Genomic DNA, 20000 nt, shown 5'->3' with positions numbered 1-20000 from the left:
TTTACAGTGTGGATCATGAAATTTGCCCTTTTTCCCACTGTAGTGTGATCTCGGAGTTGGTATATTAATTTGCATAGAATGTGAGGGTGCATGTGGGCTTGCCTCCCTGCAAAAATGTAAAAAAAAGAAACGTTTTTTTAAATGTTCGAAGCTCTGAAAATTTGACCATATGGTCCAGACCATATGATTTTAAAATTTTCAGAACTTTGATCATCTGATAGGGATCCCCTATGAGCTGCCATCACTGGCTTGCAGTACCAAGCCAATATTTCCCTGGGTCTTGGACAATATGCAAAATCTCCAATGGCATGGAAGCAACAACTAACCAAGAACCACCTCTCCCCCAGGTGGGTGAGCTAGAGAAATACAGTCATTTTTCACCCTCACAACCTGGTTCTTCCAGCTCCCAAGCCTCTACTTGAACTTGGGTCATCTATGTCATAGTCAGGCCTTTATCCATGAATGTCACAGAAACAGATTGCAAACACAGAATGATATCAACCAATGTCACAGAGACAGACTGTAAACACAGAATGATTTTCAGAACTAATCAATGCATGTTGTATTATGCATAGTGCATGCAACATTGCCAAGCTTCCTTCTTGTCCTCATAAACTTGCTCCTCTTTTTGCCACTTAACCTATACATTGTTGAAACTTTCTTCTAGGGGAGATTTCTGCCATATTTCAGAGAACATGGCTTCCAGCACCTGTCCTATGTGGACAGGCTCAAATCACTATTACTCTACTCGGTATCATACAGATTGCTCAGGAGTGATCTGTGTCTCACCTGCAAGGTAATCTTGGACCCTGCCCTACTAGAGATGCTCATTAGCTGTAAGTCTAACTCCTCATGCACTACCTGCTCAAAAGGCCTAAACCTAATATGTGACATTAACAAAACCTACTGGAGAGGCAGGTTTGTCTCCCAGAGGCTGCCCCATCTCTGGAATAGACTTCCCATACATGTCATACAGAGCACCTCACTGACTCTCTTCAAGCACACCCTTGATAAGTGGATGGGAAACCACAAATTTGTCCCAGGGTTTCCACTTGTGGCCCTCACTGACAGGGGTGACAGGTGCTGACTGAGATTTATTTTGGGGGATAAACTCTTGGCTAGGCTTGTAAGGTCCCCAGGACCATTAGCCTAGTAACCTCTTATGTTTCTATGATCCTATGAACATCACTGCATATATTCCCTTCATCTGTCTTTCTGAATCTTCACTGTACCACTTCAATCATTCTAGTGCGTTGACAACACAACAATACAGAATGGTATATAGTTCTGGATATATGTCTAACTGAAGACTTTTAAAAAGGCATTCATATATTCATATTCACATATTCCATGCTGTCAAGGTGCATTCATTACTAATACCTTCATTTTCTTTGTGTATACTGGAACCTCCAAATCAACTTGGGCAATAAAACAAAGTTTTCAGATACAATATTTATCTTTTTTAATTTTCCCATACTGTTTTTTTTAATTAGTGCCACTATCCATACTGCTCAACTGTTCAGATTTTTGCCTCATATTGTTGGTCTGTTTTCCATAAAATCGTGGGTTTCTTGCAAATTTATGGCAAATCATTAAAGACTGAAATTAGTAAATAATGACACTCATTTGAGTTTCAGACTTCATACCCTTTAGAAAATTAATGCTAATGCAAAACTGGTTATTCTATTAACTTTCTAAGTTTGTAAGAGCAATATTTAAAAATTGTCTCTATTTTTGAGTCTTTGTCCCACTTTTACTCATAGCTTTTCCCAGATTACTTGCTCTAAGATGTTGAGAGTTATGCCACTATCATCTGTATCTTCCTAATACAATGTGCTGCAGAATTGTTAGTAATATTCTAATCTCTTCACTAATATCTATATGAATATCATACCATTGTATTAATTACTGACATGGGGCAATAACTTGTTGGACCTCCCACACTTTTCTTTAACTTTGGAAATACTCCTCTTGATGGAGTCCATGTCAACCATATCGCCTTAAAGCCTCCTGAGACAGAGCCATCAAGTTCACTACAATTACCTTAAAATCAGTTTGAATCTGAATCTATAGTGCAGAGATATGGAACCTGAATGATCCAAGAGTCTTGAGTTTGACTAGTGGGACAATCATTGAAAGAGGCATTGGTAGGTGGAGAGACTGAATATGTAACATCAGCACTCTTTGTTTCTAATTGTTTCTCTTCATTTGTTAGTTCACACAGCCTAATCTCACCTTCCAACGCTACTTTATTTCAGTCTAAAATGCAATTCCACCTGCAAACTTGCATTTTTTACTTTACACAATTTACAGTAAAATCCTAGTGACTCTCCTGCCACCCCTTCCTTCTCTAACATTCTTCTTTTTTATCTGCCAATGAATAGTCCCTTTTCTAGAGCTTCCACCTTTTCATGTTTCAGCATCCAGACCAATAAACTGTCCCACTTTCACTGAGTTCACCATGCATCCAGCCTTCTACCTTACTTCAATTACATTTAAGTCATTACTTCTCTAAGATCATGTGTTCTAACATCTTGCTTCTAACCTATATTTAATTCCTTCCTTCAGTGGCATGTCTGCCATTGATTTTTTCCATAATCCTTCTTTTTGCTTCACTATCCTTCCTCACCTGGCCACTCATATCCATTTGCCTTCTCCATCACCCTCCCTCTATCTGGCATTGTCAACCACTATCTGATAAGCCTTCTCCTCATTCACTGCCTTTTGTTTTCCTTCCTCTTCCTCATCCTTTCCTAACAGGTCCCCCACAGTTGTTATACTGTCTCCGATTTCTACCAGCATGTCACCAAGTCAGCATGCTCTGAAATGCTTCTAGTCCTGTATGAACTCTAACTATATCACTAAATGATTCACTGAGTATCACAGCTGTATCTTATCTGGTTAGCTGCCTGGTTAATATATTTATACTTCATTTAGGGCTGTTCTGCCAAGTACTATTTGTCATAGGTTTTACATCATGGTTCATTCAACCACAGTTAGTTGGTTTGTGCGATTCACTTTCATTGTGTTTTTTCACAGTTTTCCATTACAGTGTAACTGTGGAGCTGGTATATATAATTTAGGAGTGTGTGGGGCCAAATCCCCCTCCCCCTCACATGGGGTTGCATTCTGTCTTGTATCCTGCAAAAATATATATTTTGTGTTTTTTTAATTGCTTTTTTCTGCGTTACATCTTTCTATCTTAAAAAAAATCAATATTTCATAGCTTGCACTGGAGACTGTTAACTCAATATAGATAAACCTACCTGGCTTGAACTCTTATGAAGGTACCTCTTCTATCAGTTTGACAGTTTCCATGCATCTAGTTCATTACTAGAGCTCACAACATTTGCCAGTGACCTCTGGCATCTCCCACTGATTTTTCCGTTGTATTTCTCTGTAGTCTATCCAGTTTTCACAAAAACACCCATCCCACTGTCTGTGAATTTCTTACAAACCTCCTTGCCTATAAGTCTCTGTAGTGCTTTAAATTAAACTGTTTTAGGTCCATTTAAAGGTGATAGTACCATCTTATTCCATACATGCCACTTTGTTTAACATTCACCTCATGTCTGTATTCTCCTCTACCTTTTCCCATTATGTCTAGCACTACTCTCTCCAGCAATACTGCTACCTTAAATTTAATGCTTTCTTTTGCAAATCTCAGTCATTTCAAATGTACCTTTTTCTTCTAAGTTATTTTGTAACTCCCTGCTACTAATTTGGTCTCCTAAAGCATGATTACATGCTTCTTCCACTCTTCCATGTTTCCTAACAACTTTTACCTTTGGTGAGATTACTTGTCACCTATATTTCACAAAATTGCTCTTTTTTTCCATGCCCTACCCCTATGCACACCCATTCCTTGTCCTAATCAGTACAGCTTCCTTGCCACCCTGATTGTTGCCACTGCTTTGAAGATAGGTGCCTGTTCTCCCACTCTCTTTGGCCAACAACCTGTTCTGGTACCCTACACTACCGAAAAGATTTGACAACCATTATATTCCAATTTACTCCTCCCCACATCAGTTAACTATTTTCCTATATCTTCCTATAATCCTCATTTGCCTTGTCTCTCCCTCTCTCTCTCCACTTCTGTTCTCCATCCATTCTCTCACCATGTACTTTTTTCGCTCTCTCTTCCAGTTCCTCTTTTATGACACTTATAGAGCACCTCTCATTGCCTGCTTTTCCTACCACCTGTTTACCGCCTGTTTACCTTAAACTTCTTAGCATAATTATCTCAGGCTAACCCCTTACATACTGCCTTCACTCTGAGCATCCCTTTCCATCAGCCCCCACTGGTTTTATGCTCTGTTAGTCATACCACTGATCAAGACCCCAACACTGAATAATGCAATGAACACAGTACAGTTATATTATGAATTTATTATTGTAAATGTAGCTGCTCGAGTATGTTCACTGTCACAGTCCTTGTTCCTACCCTCCTTCCCCTTTGGATCCTTTAATTCCTATCTTAGGATGGGAAGGGATGATTATTGCACCTGGTCCCCTAATGCTGCAATGTTGAGGCACAACGCCTGGCTTTGCCAGGGCAAGAAGAGTCTAAAGATGGCATCAGCTGATACTCCTCTTTTGCCACCAATGTACTTAAAGAGATATGGGAGGGATATAGCCAAAGCCATGGGGGGTAGATATTTGTAAGTTTGGACAGCCATGGGTTAACTGAAGCAGGATATCTCACTGATCGGAACATCTACATTTATGGTAAATGCCTTCCACAACTGTATTTTCAGCATGGAGGGGAACGACAGCAGCAAGTGCTTTGTTAACTCCCCTGCAGTAACCTTAAGTTAAACAGGCTACCTCAGGGCTACTGCATTATACTTTTTATGTTACTTTGAAATACTGTGTTGCAAGGAGTTGTTGACATCCACTAAGGATGTATAACTTGGTTTTCAAAATCTCTGTTGATTTATGACACTCGTGATGTGAAATACGTTGGATACATGTATAAATCTGGATGATGTAGATTTGGGCTTTGATGCTACAAGCTGAGTGGTGCAGTGGGGTCCATATGTTTGTTTTGCTGTCCTGTAGTGCATGGTTTCCCAGTTTAATTCTTGATTGAGATATGTTTTTTGTGGAGTCTTGTGTCTTTATGGATTTTCTGTGGGTGTTTGACATGCTGTAAATAAATTGCTTCTACTCTGTGTTATGTGACAGGTCTATGGTGAATAGAAACAAGGCTGAAGGAGGTTGCTTGGAGCTTCTGAATGAAGAAAACCCAACAGAAGTTGTACTGACAAAGGCACAGCCAATGGTGGAAGAGGAAGGGGAATCCCCCATAGTGCGCTAAGGAAAAGAAAGCGAGGGAAAGCTGTAGGCTCAGATAAAGTTGCAGCAGATATGTTCAATATGGTTGGTACATGAGGACGATAAATGGCTCCTGGGAATCCTCATCCCAGTATGGAGAGAAAGGCATATCCCAGATGACTGAAGAGTAAATATCCTAATACTAATGAACAAGAACACAAGGGATATTCACAACTGCAGACAGTACAAAGGTATCAAACTCCTGTCACAATGAATCAAAGTGCTGGAGGTAAAAAGGTTAATTGATAAATGTAGACACACAGTAGAAGAAAGTAAGATAGGAGATTAGATTCTCAGATTCTGATCAGGAAGCGGTACAACAGGTCTGATATATGTAGTAAGACAGGTTGTGGAGTCCAACTGGATATTCCTAGACATGGAGAAAGTATCTGATAAGGTTCCAAGAAATCTGATCTGAGTAGTCCCATGATGTTTGAAGTCAGGCAGGAATTTATAGAATTAAAACACGATATGTGTCAGGACCCGGGGACACAGTATTTGGAATTATAGAGGGGTTCCACGTGGTTGTGGATGTGCATCAGCGTTCAGCTCTAAGTCACTCCTGTTCATACCAATAATGGACTACATCAGTAAACAGGTTGCAAGGGGCAAATTGCAGAACTGCTATATGTAGTTAATATGGTGCTACACACAAACTCTGAACTAGAATTTCGGTGAGTAATAGTGGACTGAAATGCAAAACTAAAGGCACATTGGCTGAGTATAGATAAGATAGTGGTAACAGCAGCAAATGTAGAAGTCAAAAGCAGCTAAAAAATATGACAGAAGAGAAAATAATGAAGCAAATTAACAGCTTCAGACACCTGGGGGTGTAGCTGAGAAGTGAAAGCTGAATTATGAAGTCAAAGCTCAATTCAGTGGTACTGCAACCAACAGGGAAAGTGAGTGACTGAGGAATACCAAAGAAACTGAAAAGTATGGTGTACAAAACAGTGGTGTGACCATAGTTTCTGTATGCTAAAGAAACATGGGCAGTGAAGACTCAGAAGCTGATGTAGCTTGAGACATAAGACAACAGAGATGAAGTGCCTGAGATGGATAGTAGGGCACACACTGTGGAAAAGACAAAACAATTAAGACAGCAGAACTGAAGCTGAAGTAGCCCCGGATGCAAAGAAAGACAGAGAGAACAGATTTACTGTGGTTCAGTCACATGTGCAGTAAAGCCAAAAACAATTTGGTAAAACAGACTTAAGATAAAAAGGAAGAAGGCAAGAGGAGAAAAGAAAGGCCAGCCAAGAGATGGATGGATTGTGTGAGGGAATACCTATGATAGACAGGCATGACTGTGTTAGAAGGTTGGAGCATGGCACTCAGTTGAGAAAGGTAGTGATGGTTGACACAACAGCTCAATGTAAAAACTGGAACATTTTCTGCTTTATGAACAAATGCATGAATGAATGAGTGGCTACATCTCAGGGACCAAAATAAGTTGAAGGCAACTGAATTATTTTTACTTTGATTTATTAATGGGAAGTATCAGTTAAGTTTACCACCATCTCATCTCTTTGACAGAGTGTTGAAGCCCTGATTATGATCTAGTCAATCCATTTAGCCTGTTGGCTCAGGCATTGGTAGATCTGGTAATGGGAAAGAAAGGAATGATGAGTCATATTCCTGTTCATCTGTCTCAGAGGAAGAGTGTGGGATACATGCAGAGAACCAGCAAGTATTACAATTCTCAGTGGGGGCCAAGAGTCAGTGCATAAGGCTGAATCTTCACACTAATGGGCAGATCAACTGAGGATCATGTCACTTCAGAATCATAGCATACCCCCTCATGCAGCCCACTGCATGATCTTCACCTGGAAACATCATTCAGCATGCTGTTGAAGATAGGAATAGCTGAAAAGTCCCACAGGGTTCTACAGCATGACGGCTCCTGGCCTGGCCTTTACCACTCTGTAAAGTGTGATAGGTCATATTTCTTCTGAACCTATAGGGTTCCCCTGGAGATGCATCCTCCCACATCACCACAAGCATAGGGACCACTGAAGACAGAATGATTTAAAGCAGTTGTCTAGGATGGAGACTTGATGTCAGCAGCAGCTGTGGAGAATAAATTGCAAAAAAAAAACTGAAAACTGGTGTTGGGGTTGGTATAATGGTTAAGGTAATTACCTCACAGACACAAGGTAGAAAGTTTGATTCTCACCTTTAAAAGGGAAATTGTAAAAGCTTAACATAGCCCACAAGGACAGCTAACCTTGCACTTACCTATGAACATATGAACCCAGTGTCACTTACTTCCAAGTCTATAACACTTATGCCATTTGCCATGCCATCACTTCATCCCAAACACCAACACAGGTAACACCTCTCACTTACATTAGATATTAAATAATCACTCTGAATTTTAACAGTTTTCCCTGTTACTCACATGGAAATATAGCACTTAAACCAGGTTCTGGCGTGTAGATCATGAGGCAAATGCCTGTGAGCTACAACGCCAAAAGCAGAAGGCTTCAGCACTGCTAGATCATAGAGCGGTGCAGCTGAAAGAGAGATACATTGTGGGAATCCATGCAGATAGGAAAACAGACAAAAGGAGACATTCCCTAATGTAACTAAGTGGGCTGTTTCCTTACAGTGGAAACAGCCAGCCGTGCTAGACAAGTGATCGTCAGGACAAGTGGTCAAGAAGGTCCAAACACAGAAATAAAGAAAATGCAGCTTACCAGTAGCCCTGCACAAGCATACAAATCCCCCAAACACAACCCGTACAGTAAACCTCGCTGTGGGAAGCTATTTGGACAGAAAATGCCAAAGACGCTGCAGCTGCAGCTGAGAGATACCCTTATACATGCGCACTGTACACAAGTTACAACACCACAAGCATCCCTGCCCATACCTCTCAACAGTGCAGTTTTTGCAGACTACCCGGAGTTTTGCAGAATATGTCTTGCCCATATGTCAAACTATTGTGGTTGTCTGGCAAATTAGTGGCAAAGCATTGTACATAGGAGTTAGAAAAAAAATGACAGACATTTTCAGACTTCATACCCTTCAGAAAATTCATGCCAATGCAAAACCTGTTATTCTATCAACTTTTTAAGTTTGTAAAAGCAAGATCTAAAAGGTGTCCCTATTTGTACCACTATTGTTCTGGTGTTGTCCAGATTACTTACTCTAAGAGGATGAGAGGTATGCTTGCAACAGAAAGGCACTGTCTTGCCAGAGCCACCCTAGTGCAGTGGCAGGTGGAAACATGTCAATCCTAGCAATCACAGACCTATCTAAAAGTGCAAAATCAACCACTGTAGAATGGAACACTGACACAAAGGGGAGAGAAAGTATGTATGGGACACTAAAGAGTATGAGCCCACCTCCAAGTCCACAGCAGACTGTAGACCAGTGAAGCAGCATGCATGTAATGTGGGGGTTGCCAAACCCATCCAATGGCTGTTGCAGCTGGGGTATGCACATATGCAGAGGCATGTAGGCAGAAAAGGGTGCTACTCAGGGATACATCCCTATGTAATCTCTGTCATTGAAACAGAGACTGGGCTCCACACTCTGATTGGCCAGCAGCAATAGCTGTGAGTTAAAGGGGACCTGTGCAGTACATGCAGAACCAGTGGTATAAGTAAGCTGGGTAGACTCTTGCTGGACTACATTCATTTGTCAATTCCACGGCTGTGTGAACTGCATGTAGAGAATCCCTAGCAGGACAGGTAGTAAGAACAAGGTGGTGTATATACTGCTGGAAAGGGCCACTGTGGCGGATAGTGCTTATACAGAAGGGTACAACACAAGGTGCTGTACAGCAACATACTCAAAGTCTGATAGTGGCCTGTACCAAAGTTTTATCTATGTTCTGTTCTCTGCTACACTGGATGTGATGGATACCAAGAGGCCATCTATAAGTAGTGTTGCCATGATGGAACCTGTGTACATGTATAGCCCAGGTCAGCTTGGCAATAGATGCAGCACAGTGCCCAGAGAATGAGGGAAACCAATGCTGGTAGTAGAGGGATACCTCTACCATTTAGAGCATGAAGCATCCCCTAAATGGTGCTGGGCATGTATTGAGTGGAGAATAAAGGCCTGCAGTGGTCGTTCCATCACTGTTTGCCAGGATTAGGGGGAAGAACTGCTGAAATCGCTGCCACACCAGCATGGCCTAGATGCAACAACTACCCAAGTGGCTACACTGCAAGCAGAACTATGGCAGAGAGCGGTAACCAGCAATGAACTGCCCAGTCTGGTAATGCAGAGTGTCCTAAGCACAGCAGATGACAATGTACTACAAGAGATGCCTTGCTGTGCCACCCTGCATCATAGCATCACCAGGGTATGGCAGAGGCAGTATACACTCCATAGTAGCAGCTTTATCCTCCGCAGAAAGTCTGATATGGATGAGACTGATTCCTTGGTTCTACTAACTACAGCACACAATCTGGCAGATTTGTGCAGGTCAGACATCATACTTGGGGATGGCACCTTCCCAGCATAAGCTGATATTTGCCATCAGCTATATACTTTACATGGATGTATTGGCACCCCCACCTCAGCAAGGATTGCTTCCCTGGTGTACTGTCTAATGACACAGAAATCAGAGTCTGCATACAACAATATGTGGGAAATACTGAAGGGTATGGCTGCAGATCAGGGATGCACCTTGGCTCCACGTTACATTATGACTGATTTTGAGAAGGCAGCGATCCATGACAGTCAAAAGACATTCCCTAAGAGTATTCTGTAGGGGTGCCTATTCCATGTTGCAAAGATCATTTGGTGCCAGATCTAGTACCACCACCTTGTTGCCCTGTATGGTATGGACACTGCATTTTCAATAGCCATTCACAAGCTGATTGTGTTGGCATTCCTGCCACTGGAAGATGTTATCCCCGCATTTCTGGACATTGTAGCTACCTTACCTGACTGTGCTAAGCCTATAGGTGTATTTCTGGACCATCGTTATGTGCATGGCTGACCACAGAAATATGCATCCCACTGCTCAGCACACCAACGCCTGCCATCTTCCTACCCATTGAAGTTCTGGAATGTATGTTTTGTCCCTGACATGGACTTCCCATGGACTAATAACCAGGTGGAGGCATGGCATCATCGACTGAAAGTGTTAATTGAACAGCCTACAGTGCAACTGTCTGACCTTCTGTCTGTTCTGCAACAGGGACAGAACCAGACAGATACCTGAAGGGAGTCAATTTTGGGGGGAATGCCTGTGACACCACATAGGAAGGCTATTGTTATAAGGGAGCATCACCTAAAGCACATCTTACAACATAAGTGTGACTACAGTGATGTGCAGGATTTCCTACGTGTTGTGGCACATTTCTACAAGTTGTGAATATATTTGGGTTTAGTACACACCAAGCACTACACACATCACTTTACATATGTTAATAAAGGCTTTGCCCACAGCACACAGATTTCAAAGTACCACTCTCATGCCCACTTGGCATGCAGTGACGGCCACATGTTCGATTGACAGTCGCACATGTTGGCTTCTGGGGAGGTGCAGAGTGTATCACTATGAGGGCTTGTGTTTGCCACCTATGGTTAGGGTGCAGGGGTTCCTCTATAATTGTCCACAGGCATTTGTCACTGCAGTTAAACTGCTAACCTGCCATGTGTCCACATCCAGCTGTCTCACAGGGGGATGTCACACTGCCTAGATGCTGAATCCTCATAAACCTCCTTATTTTAAAGCTTCCACTCTGCTGCCCCTCTTTCCTTCTGTGTAACTTAATGCAATCCTTCCTAGCTTATAGTAATATGACTGTTGCAAGATGAACTCTGCGCAAAGATTCCAATACTATTTTTTTGGAAGTAATATATTGCAGGCAAATAGCTGTTATTTTCATCAACTCCTCTATCCAATGGTATTTGGTCTAAAGCTGAATTGTTCATAACATTGTTTGATAGCCTTCTAAGAATATCTGTCACCTATTATTTAATGTGATTTTTTACCATTATTTGATTCTATTGTGTAAGTGTCAAGCCCAGATTCATGACTCATGAATGCCTACAGTTTGCACTAAGCTTGTGTGTGTATTAAGCAGCAGCACAAGTGCTTATTGGTATTCATTAAACAGCTCTTCACAACACATCTGGCTTCAAAACAAGGGTAAGCTGAAGAATATGCTAACAAAGGAATAAGTAGGTGGAATACATACTAATGAAGGAATTCAGCATAGCAGAGTGATTCAGTAATGTAGAAAACATGCATGTACACACCACTCTCCCTTCTGACCTCAGTTCAGATATTCTTGTAATACAGCCATGAACAGAGAAGGAAATGTTATGGGATGCTTCTGCTATCATGAACCTCTATATAAAATAAGCTTTAATACAAGGTGCTACTGCTGCGGTTGCCAGACCTCAACCTAGAAAAAGAAGAGTGTTCAGACCACAGTTGACATATCATGGACTTCATGATACAGAAATTATAGGGCACAACAGGGTGGACAAGGATACCTTAGAGGAAATATGCAACCTCCACTGCCCTAAGCTGAGGCCCCAAATAAATCATGGAAGGACCCATCCCAGTGGAAACCAATGTGCACATACTAGCTACAGGCTCTTTTTGGAGGCCCACAGTGAACATGTAAGAGGTGCCACAGGCCTCAGCCTCAAGAATATTGTATCAGTTTCTAAATATGATACTACAAAATGGTAGGGATAATATCTGGTTTCCACATACCCTAGAGTTCAGAGCTACAACCAATGCAACATTACTATGCAATAGCACACTTTCCTGAGGGCCATAGACAGCACACACAACACAACAAAATCCCCACTTGGTGAACAGGGCAGGAGGTGCATCAACATAAAAGGATATCATCCTATCAACTGTCAGGTGGTCTGCAATGCTCAATAGATCATCTACAATTTGTCTGCATGTAACTCTGTCAGTTTTCATGGCTCACACATTTGACACATCTGTGACATGTATGTAAGGTTTCTAGGGGTGGCTTTCCACAAGGACAGGTTATGCACTGAAACCTTGGCTTATGACACCCATGAGAAACCCACTGAAACTGTGCCTGTGCATTACTGCCATCATCATTAGAGCCTACAGATACTTCAACATCAAGCTGTAGGACTTCCACAGTACAGGTGGTAGGCTTACCCGTGATTAGAATAACAGAACACAAGAAATAAAGAAATACAACAAATATATCAGACTTATGCTATATAATCCTATGTTAATCAATAATAGATGCAAATTCAATAAAAAAAGGAATTAAAATTCAATTAAAAAAAGGAACTGATGTAGACGTCATGAGCAATTCTGTACAATAATACAGACAAAAAGGTATGGGCATACCATTTGCAGGCGGTTGTAAAACCTCAGCACCAGATATGTTTAGACAGAAAAAATGGAGATGGAAAGATGACACATTAAAAAAGCTCACCTACTTATGTATATAAATAAAGATATTATACACTTATATCTCTGTCCCCTTACTCTATGTCCCCACTCTCCTCTCTTTATGTCTCTATCTCACTTTCTGTCTATATCTTTATCTGTCTGTTTGTCTCTTGCTCCATATATGTATATGCAAGACACTTGACAGTATACCTGGAGCTTCACTAGTAGACACTCTTCGGTCATCCTCCACCTCTGCACCCATGTCCAGCACTATGAGCTACCTGGATCCCTTATAGTTGACAGGAACTCCTCTGTCTCAGTGAGTAGTGGTTCAGTAGTAGGAACACTACCAGTAGCCTTCTGTTCTCTTGCTGTAAACACCGGCTGATTTCTTGGCCTTGGTGATCATGTCACTGGCCCAATGTCTGATGTGTTTGCACTCGTGGCCATGGGCAACAACAGCATTGACATCATCAACCACCTGCTGCCAGATACCATCACAGAAGGGCTCAGTGAGAATTTCTGTAAAATGCATGATTCATGTTGGTGGAGGGCTTATACTATAACCTCATTCTCAGCATCTGACAATGCAGGTATATGTGGCCCAAATTTATTTGGAACCGTCAAAAACATAAACATACTATCAGAAAATGAAGCAGTGACTGGTAACACAACGAATATGCATTTATGCAGGCAACATTATCAAAAACAAACTAACTGATCTATATGACTACACACATGTAATACCTAACTGTACTCATCCCCCAACAAATAATGCAATGGCAAACCTGAATAAGGATGAAAAAATATGTAACTCTGAAACAGATAACAGTATTAACAGTGAATCAAATGTATGACATGAAAATGTTACCATTTGGGATAAACTTTTTATGTCAGGCATTTACATCATGCTTAACACTGTTTTTGGTCTAAAATGTAAACTTTATGTTGCTACTAGTCATATAAAAATGTTTTTACATGTGTTCACATGCATAGAGAAATGGTGATATAAAGGTGTGTAGTATTAGATGAGGATACTTTAAATGACAACTGCTGTACCTTCTGTACCAACACAAATGGACAAACCACAGACATCATGCAATGACATTTGAAATATTAGCAATCACAGTTGTTTAATTGTTAAGAAAAATCACAGACCTTGACAGAATTTGTATAAAAGTCTAACAAAGGTAATGCAATTGCAGTAGTCAATCAGCAGCATCTCAACTTCTGAATACAAACAGTCTCCTGTACTACAATACAAGTGCCTTAGCCCCAGGTTGTGCTTATAAGTGCAGATTAACACCTCTGGGCATGGTGAATAAAATCAGGAATTCACTCATTATCATTCATGAATCACACATTCTGCTCAAAGTGTTGGGCAGGTAAACATAATATGAGGACCTACACAACGCTGTGCACACATCCTAGCAGTACAAGAGTGAGTATAGAGAAGTGGAGCTTGTTATGGGCTTACAAATGTGAATAATTAGCAGTGCTGCTGGAATAATTATTTAACAATCCTGCCACTTAAATGTGTGTAAGGGAGAATACACTTACAAAAGAAATTTTAGATTATTTTGACTTAACTAGGAAGTAAAACATTACTTGTTTGAATATATCTTTAACAGGTAAATGTGCCCATGATTACCACTCATCATGGAAGAGAGCATGTATAGAGGTGATGCTATTTCCTTTGAAATGTAATTCAGTTGTCATCATTCAAATGCATTTGAAGATTTCACAATGGAATATGAGTAAATATAGTAAGCATCATACATGGTCAAGTCTTACTGCCATATTTCACACCTGTAGTGTATTTTAAAAGAATCACACTAATTTTCTCTGTTAGGCCATGTGTGTGCGTTCCGTTATGCATGGTCATACACATTTTGTAATGATATGAACAACTGAACTCTGTTTAATGAATGTTATTATGCAAATGCAGCTGTCACACTCTTTATAATGATTTGAACAACCAGACTGGTACACATGAGATATGAATCGGGTGCCAATTCACTGTCACACTTCTAAGTGTAAATATACCAGTGAGGCATTATTTAGAACAAAACTAATAAATGCATACAGGAATATTGCCTGAGGAAGTTCAAATACGGTAAAAGAACTTGAAGTTTATAAGCGTTTTCATCCCACAAAAGGGGACTTCATCAGAATGAAGTTCAAAAAACACTCAGTATATACAACTATACTCTTAGTTTCATTGCATAAATACATAATTGTTAATTTGATTTAATTAGTATGTGAACCATTTTAATTAATTTTGAAAGTTTTGTTAAAAGCAGTAGCAAAAACAGCTTGTCCTAGAAAGTACTATTTCATTCTCTTGATAATTACACTTAAAATAAAAAAAAATCATAATCTCAAATCTTGTAATACATATTTTCACAACTAAAAAACACGTTATATGTATGTGATTAAGAGTCAAGGGACCCAGCTATAATTTTTTAGTTTTCATTTTTAATACTGGTGCAATAGAAGTACATTAATTTAAATCTGGGGGAATGGTAACACATAATCTGAGCTGCCAAACCAGTTCCCAAATTTTTATTGCCACCTTCCAGCCACCTCAACATGGGTTATGAGTGACCATTTCCAAAATGCTAAAATAAAACTTTTTAAATGAAAGACAATTTAAAGTATGTTTATATAATGCATTGTTTTCATTTTTATTTTTTATATTGTAGTTGTGTTTGTATATTCTAGTTTTGAAATGTCTTTCAGTTTTTCCCACATAGAAGGCAGGACATTCAGAACAAATTGCAATGTATACAATCCCTTGAACTTGCACAATACCCTCTCTGCAGGGAAACTCTAGACTTTAAACTGTTATTTAATATTATGCTATTATCTTGTACGATATAACAGCACTGGTTTCAGCACCCACAACATGTAATCCCCCTATGCCGTAACTGATCCTGTGTATAAATTAGCTTTGTTCTCTAATAACATTTTAAAAATGGGAGCAATCTTAGAAATAAAAGTGGGTCCTGTGCCAAACAAGTTGTAAAGTGTAGGGTTTACTTTGAACATATTCCAATTCTTCCTAACAATGTTCTTAAGTTCTTTTGAAAAATAACTGTATTGAACAATTAGAGCTTGTTCATATTTCTCCGTTCCAAATGGTTAAGATTTCCATCTAAACCAGTTCCTAACAGAGGTCTGGATTTCTTTCCCTGTTCATTAAAAACCTCTATAACAAGAGGATGACTCAAACTTTTGGGTACTCTCTAGCCATAAACATATTCTTTAAGATCTCGAGTTCTCCCAACATATCACCATAATGGAAAGTTATTCTAGCAACTCTGATACACTGTCCTTTAACCAAACATTTCTTCTATGAGAAAGAAAGGATGGAAGCTAGAAAAATGTAAATTTGAGTTGCAGAAGGTTGGTTTCCTATAAGTGTTTGAGTAATTATGGCTCAGGTATTAATGTAAACAAGATCATAATACATATGTAATGTAGTTCATTTTAACATATTTCAGGGCATCAGTCCATATGAGCTTGAGAGGCACAGATATAGGTATACCTAACCTATATATCAAACATACATGCCTGCTCCAATAGCTCTTGATTCTTGCATCTGACAATGAATAAATCAACTTTGTTGTGTGGGGGTTCAATTCCCAGCAGTAACAATTCATCTTTATTGCAGGATAGTATCTAAAAATTATTTGTTGCAATATTAAATAACATTAAACATTCAGTTTTTGTAAATATATTTATTTACTTGGTATGCGTATATCAGATATGCCACAGTCACCTAAGTGTTTCCATATTATTTATATTAGTGGGATTGATGTATTTTTATGACACATTAATGCCTTTACATAATATATGGATGTGTCAAAGGTTAACATAGTTATGTAGTATATGCTTACATTTTGTAATTTTATTTTAACATAGCACTGATGTTATTATATGCTTTTTGTCCCAAATCTCTCTCTCTCTCTCTTTTGTCTGGAAACATTGCTACTACAGCAAAAATAACCATAAGCATGGGGAACGAGACTAACCACTGGGGATTAACCTGCTATACCTCCACAGTTGGCTGTGGTGGCACCACCACATGCAACACAGACACTCAGCACATCTGGGTCCCAACCTGTCAATATTGCCTCCACAACTCCTGCACTACCTTCTCCAACTGTGCCAGGTAGCTCTGCCCCACCTGCTTTGGCAGTGGCACCCTCTAGGTGTAGTACTAGTGGAGGTGGTGATTTTGTCACATGTTAGAAGCTGATAGGGTTGGTGGAGGACATCAGAGAGAGAGGAGCCTCAGTGCCTGATCCACAGAATACAAAACGTCCTGTGTCAAATTACAAAGTTTATGCCCTGTTGAGCACTGACTCAGGCATCTCTGACAGGAGACAATGATGACAATTCTTAAGGTTAGAACAAGATTCTTACTGTGCTCATACTGGATACAGCTGAACCTCTGAAGTCCCCTAACTAATCCCAATCATTGTGTCCCTCAACCTTTTTGTCCCTCACTATCCCAGTCTGTTTTGTATGTCCTGTATGTCTGTGTCTGCTACTGAACCTATCCTAAAAACTTTACACTCATATTCCTAACCACTTTCCTCAACCATCCTCTATCTCTATAAAAAAGGAGTACCTGTTCCATAAAAAAAAAAAACACTATATGCAGCTTTCAATTTTTCCATGTGCCTGCTTGATGCTGCTTGATACAATTGATTTGGTCCAATTGGTCATAAAACAGCAATCTGTGGTTGTCACCCAGCCCTGATATGGTGACTATTCAAGTTAATGAAATTGTTTTTACAAGTATACATTTATCTTGTGAAGAAATGGATAGCTATAGTGCTCTCTCACCACCATTCTGCACATTCCTTTATTCTTTGCCTTATGACCTACCCTCTGCTTGCGCCCTATTTTCACCACTGTTATGCCAACCCATTTTAAACCCATATAATCTGGTCAAAAAATAGAATAATGCACAATACACATGGTCAGAGATGGCCTTTCAATATTTGTCCTTAGGATTTAAGCAGTGCTTGGCATAATGCATTAATACTGAGTGACAGTAAATGGCATTTCATGTCCTATAGCAAAAACTGGAATACAGTTATTTGTGCAAATGTTCTTAGCCCTCCTGTGCTACAGAAATACAGATTGATTGCACTATTGTGAGACAGTTACTCGTACATATTTGTTTGGCTGCAGGATGTAGTGTATACCTTATGGGATGTTTTAGTAGTTCTTACTTTGATGAAACATGACGTCTACTTTCCCTATGCTTCAGTCTTTTGTCACCTTCCCTTTAAATGTGTGATTTTAACTTTGCAATATATGACTTCCCATATGGTGTGCTCAGATAATGCATAGGTCTGTAGGCTGCTTTTGTACAGTGTCAGGGGTTCAAATCCATAAGTATGTCAAACATTATTTAATGCTTGTTTTATATTACTATCATGTCATGAACTGTTGGCTACATATGTTATTAACACACCTTTATTTTGTTTATGTGTTATGTTTCTACTCTGTCTACCACTTCTTTCTCCATGTTGGAAATGCTTTCATGTACAGAGCATGACAGAATTAGTATGACAAGATACCTCAGATTAAAACATAACTTGGCCAGAAATGGCCCATCAACAAAAATGTTGTATGTCACTCTCCTTATCTTTCTTTCTCTCTTTCTGTGCCCTGCTGCTGTCTCATCGCACTTTGTCCTAAGCATTTGCATGATGCCTGGAGCTAAGCAGCAATTGTAATTGACTGTAAATGGCAGTTGATGTATTATGGCAAAAGATGGTAATGTTTTGCCTTTGGCTACATTAGTTTGCTTCCCTTCACACATCTCTGCTTGGCTTCACTGCACTATGGAAAGACAGGCTAATAGCACTATGAGGAGACAGTTATCATCATATGTTGAACAAGCTGCATAGTTGAATGTACACCATATGGGATATTGCAACTGTAACTACTGTTATAAAGTATGTTGCATACAAAGTTCCTTGCTTTGTAATGTTTCCAGAGTTCCTTAAAATGTCTATGTTTTGGCACGTAACATTTGCCTTCCACAGTGGTTTGAGAATCTGTTGATCACATCTATAGACTGTCTGCCTTGGTTTTTCAGGAGTCTAAATCTGTGATCAGGTGAACAGTTATAAAACATTATAATTTCTCATTAATTGTTAACCCTGTATTAACCATGCCTACATCCTTGACTCCATCAGCATTAACATGCTTAGCCCCTTATGTGCTCCATAATCAACCCCAAAATGTTCATACTTTCCCAGAAATTATTGGAAGACATTTGGTACAATCAAGAATGTATGATTAACAAGCATTTTGCACTAGGTACATCTTAAAATATTGCTGCTGTACACCCAACGTGATAAAATGAATTGATTTGCATTGCCATTCATTTTCTGAAGTCTTGTAATTATGATACCTGCAAGTATGTTATCAAGTAGTAACTATAGTACTTAATGATGTCATACAAGTACAATCAGTTGCATAAGAAGCGGGACACCATGCTTCAAATATATGGATATACACCAGATTTGAGGGCTGTCTAACTATGCACCTAGATTATCCATATAATGATTACTTTACTTAAATTATCATGGCAAATATGTAAATCATGACACAGCAAACATTAAAATAGCACACACATATGTTCTGAAATGGAATAGCATCAAAACTGTTTCTATATCTATACTCCTTATTTGCATGAAAGTTGGCATGCAGTACTGTAGATTGCTGTTAATTCCCATTCTAAGTTTAACACTTCCCAATGTGACTACACATGTGCTAACACTTTGTCATCAGTTGTGCAAATGAGCCTGTCAGCGGTGTACTTCAGGAAACAATTTTGGCAAAAAGAAAGTAATGAGAGGGGCTTGCATTACTTGTGTATGTTATAAGGGACTGTTGTACTCAAGATATGATGAATTAAGTGTGATGCTGATTAAACACTTCATTATGTAAATATATGTCTTCACTGCAACACATTAGTCTTGTAAGTGATGTAAAATGACGTGGGAGCTTTGCACACATACTTGATGAGTGGTATTATGTAGTGTACGTCCATATCTTTGATCTGTTTGTAGTTTATACTGCACATTGTGCAAACATAAGGAAATATTGAAAATTTCACAACAAATTATTTATTTATTTATTTACATTTGTTGACCGGGAGAGTCCGACTGGACACAGGTCCATTTTCAGCGGAGGCCCGGGGAGAAAAACTCCACATTAAGTATTACTTGCATTATACAGTTAAAAACATAGCATTTAAATATAGACA

This window comes from Protopterus annectens, chromosome 2.part2, assembly GCF_019279795.1.
Source record: "Protopterus annectens isolate FY-2018-M chromosome 2.part2, PAN1.0, whole genome shotgun sequence".
Taxonomy (NCBI): domain Eukaryota; kingdom Metazoa; phylum Chordata; order Ceratodontiformes; family Protopteridae; genus Protopterus; species Protopterus annectens.
Note: the sequence above shows the minus strand (reverse complement) of the source record.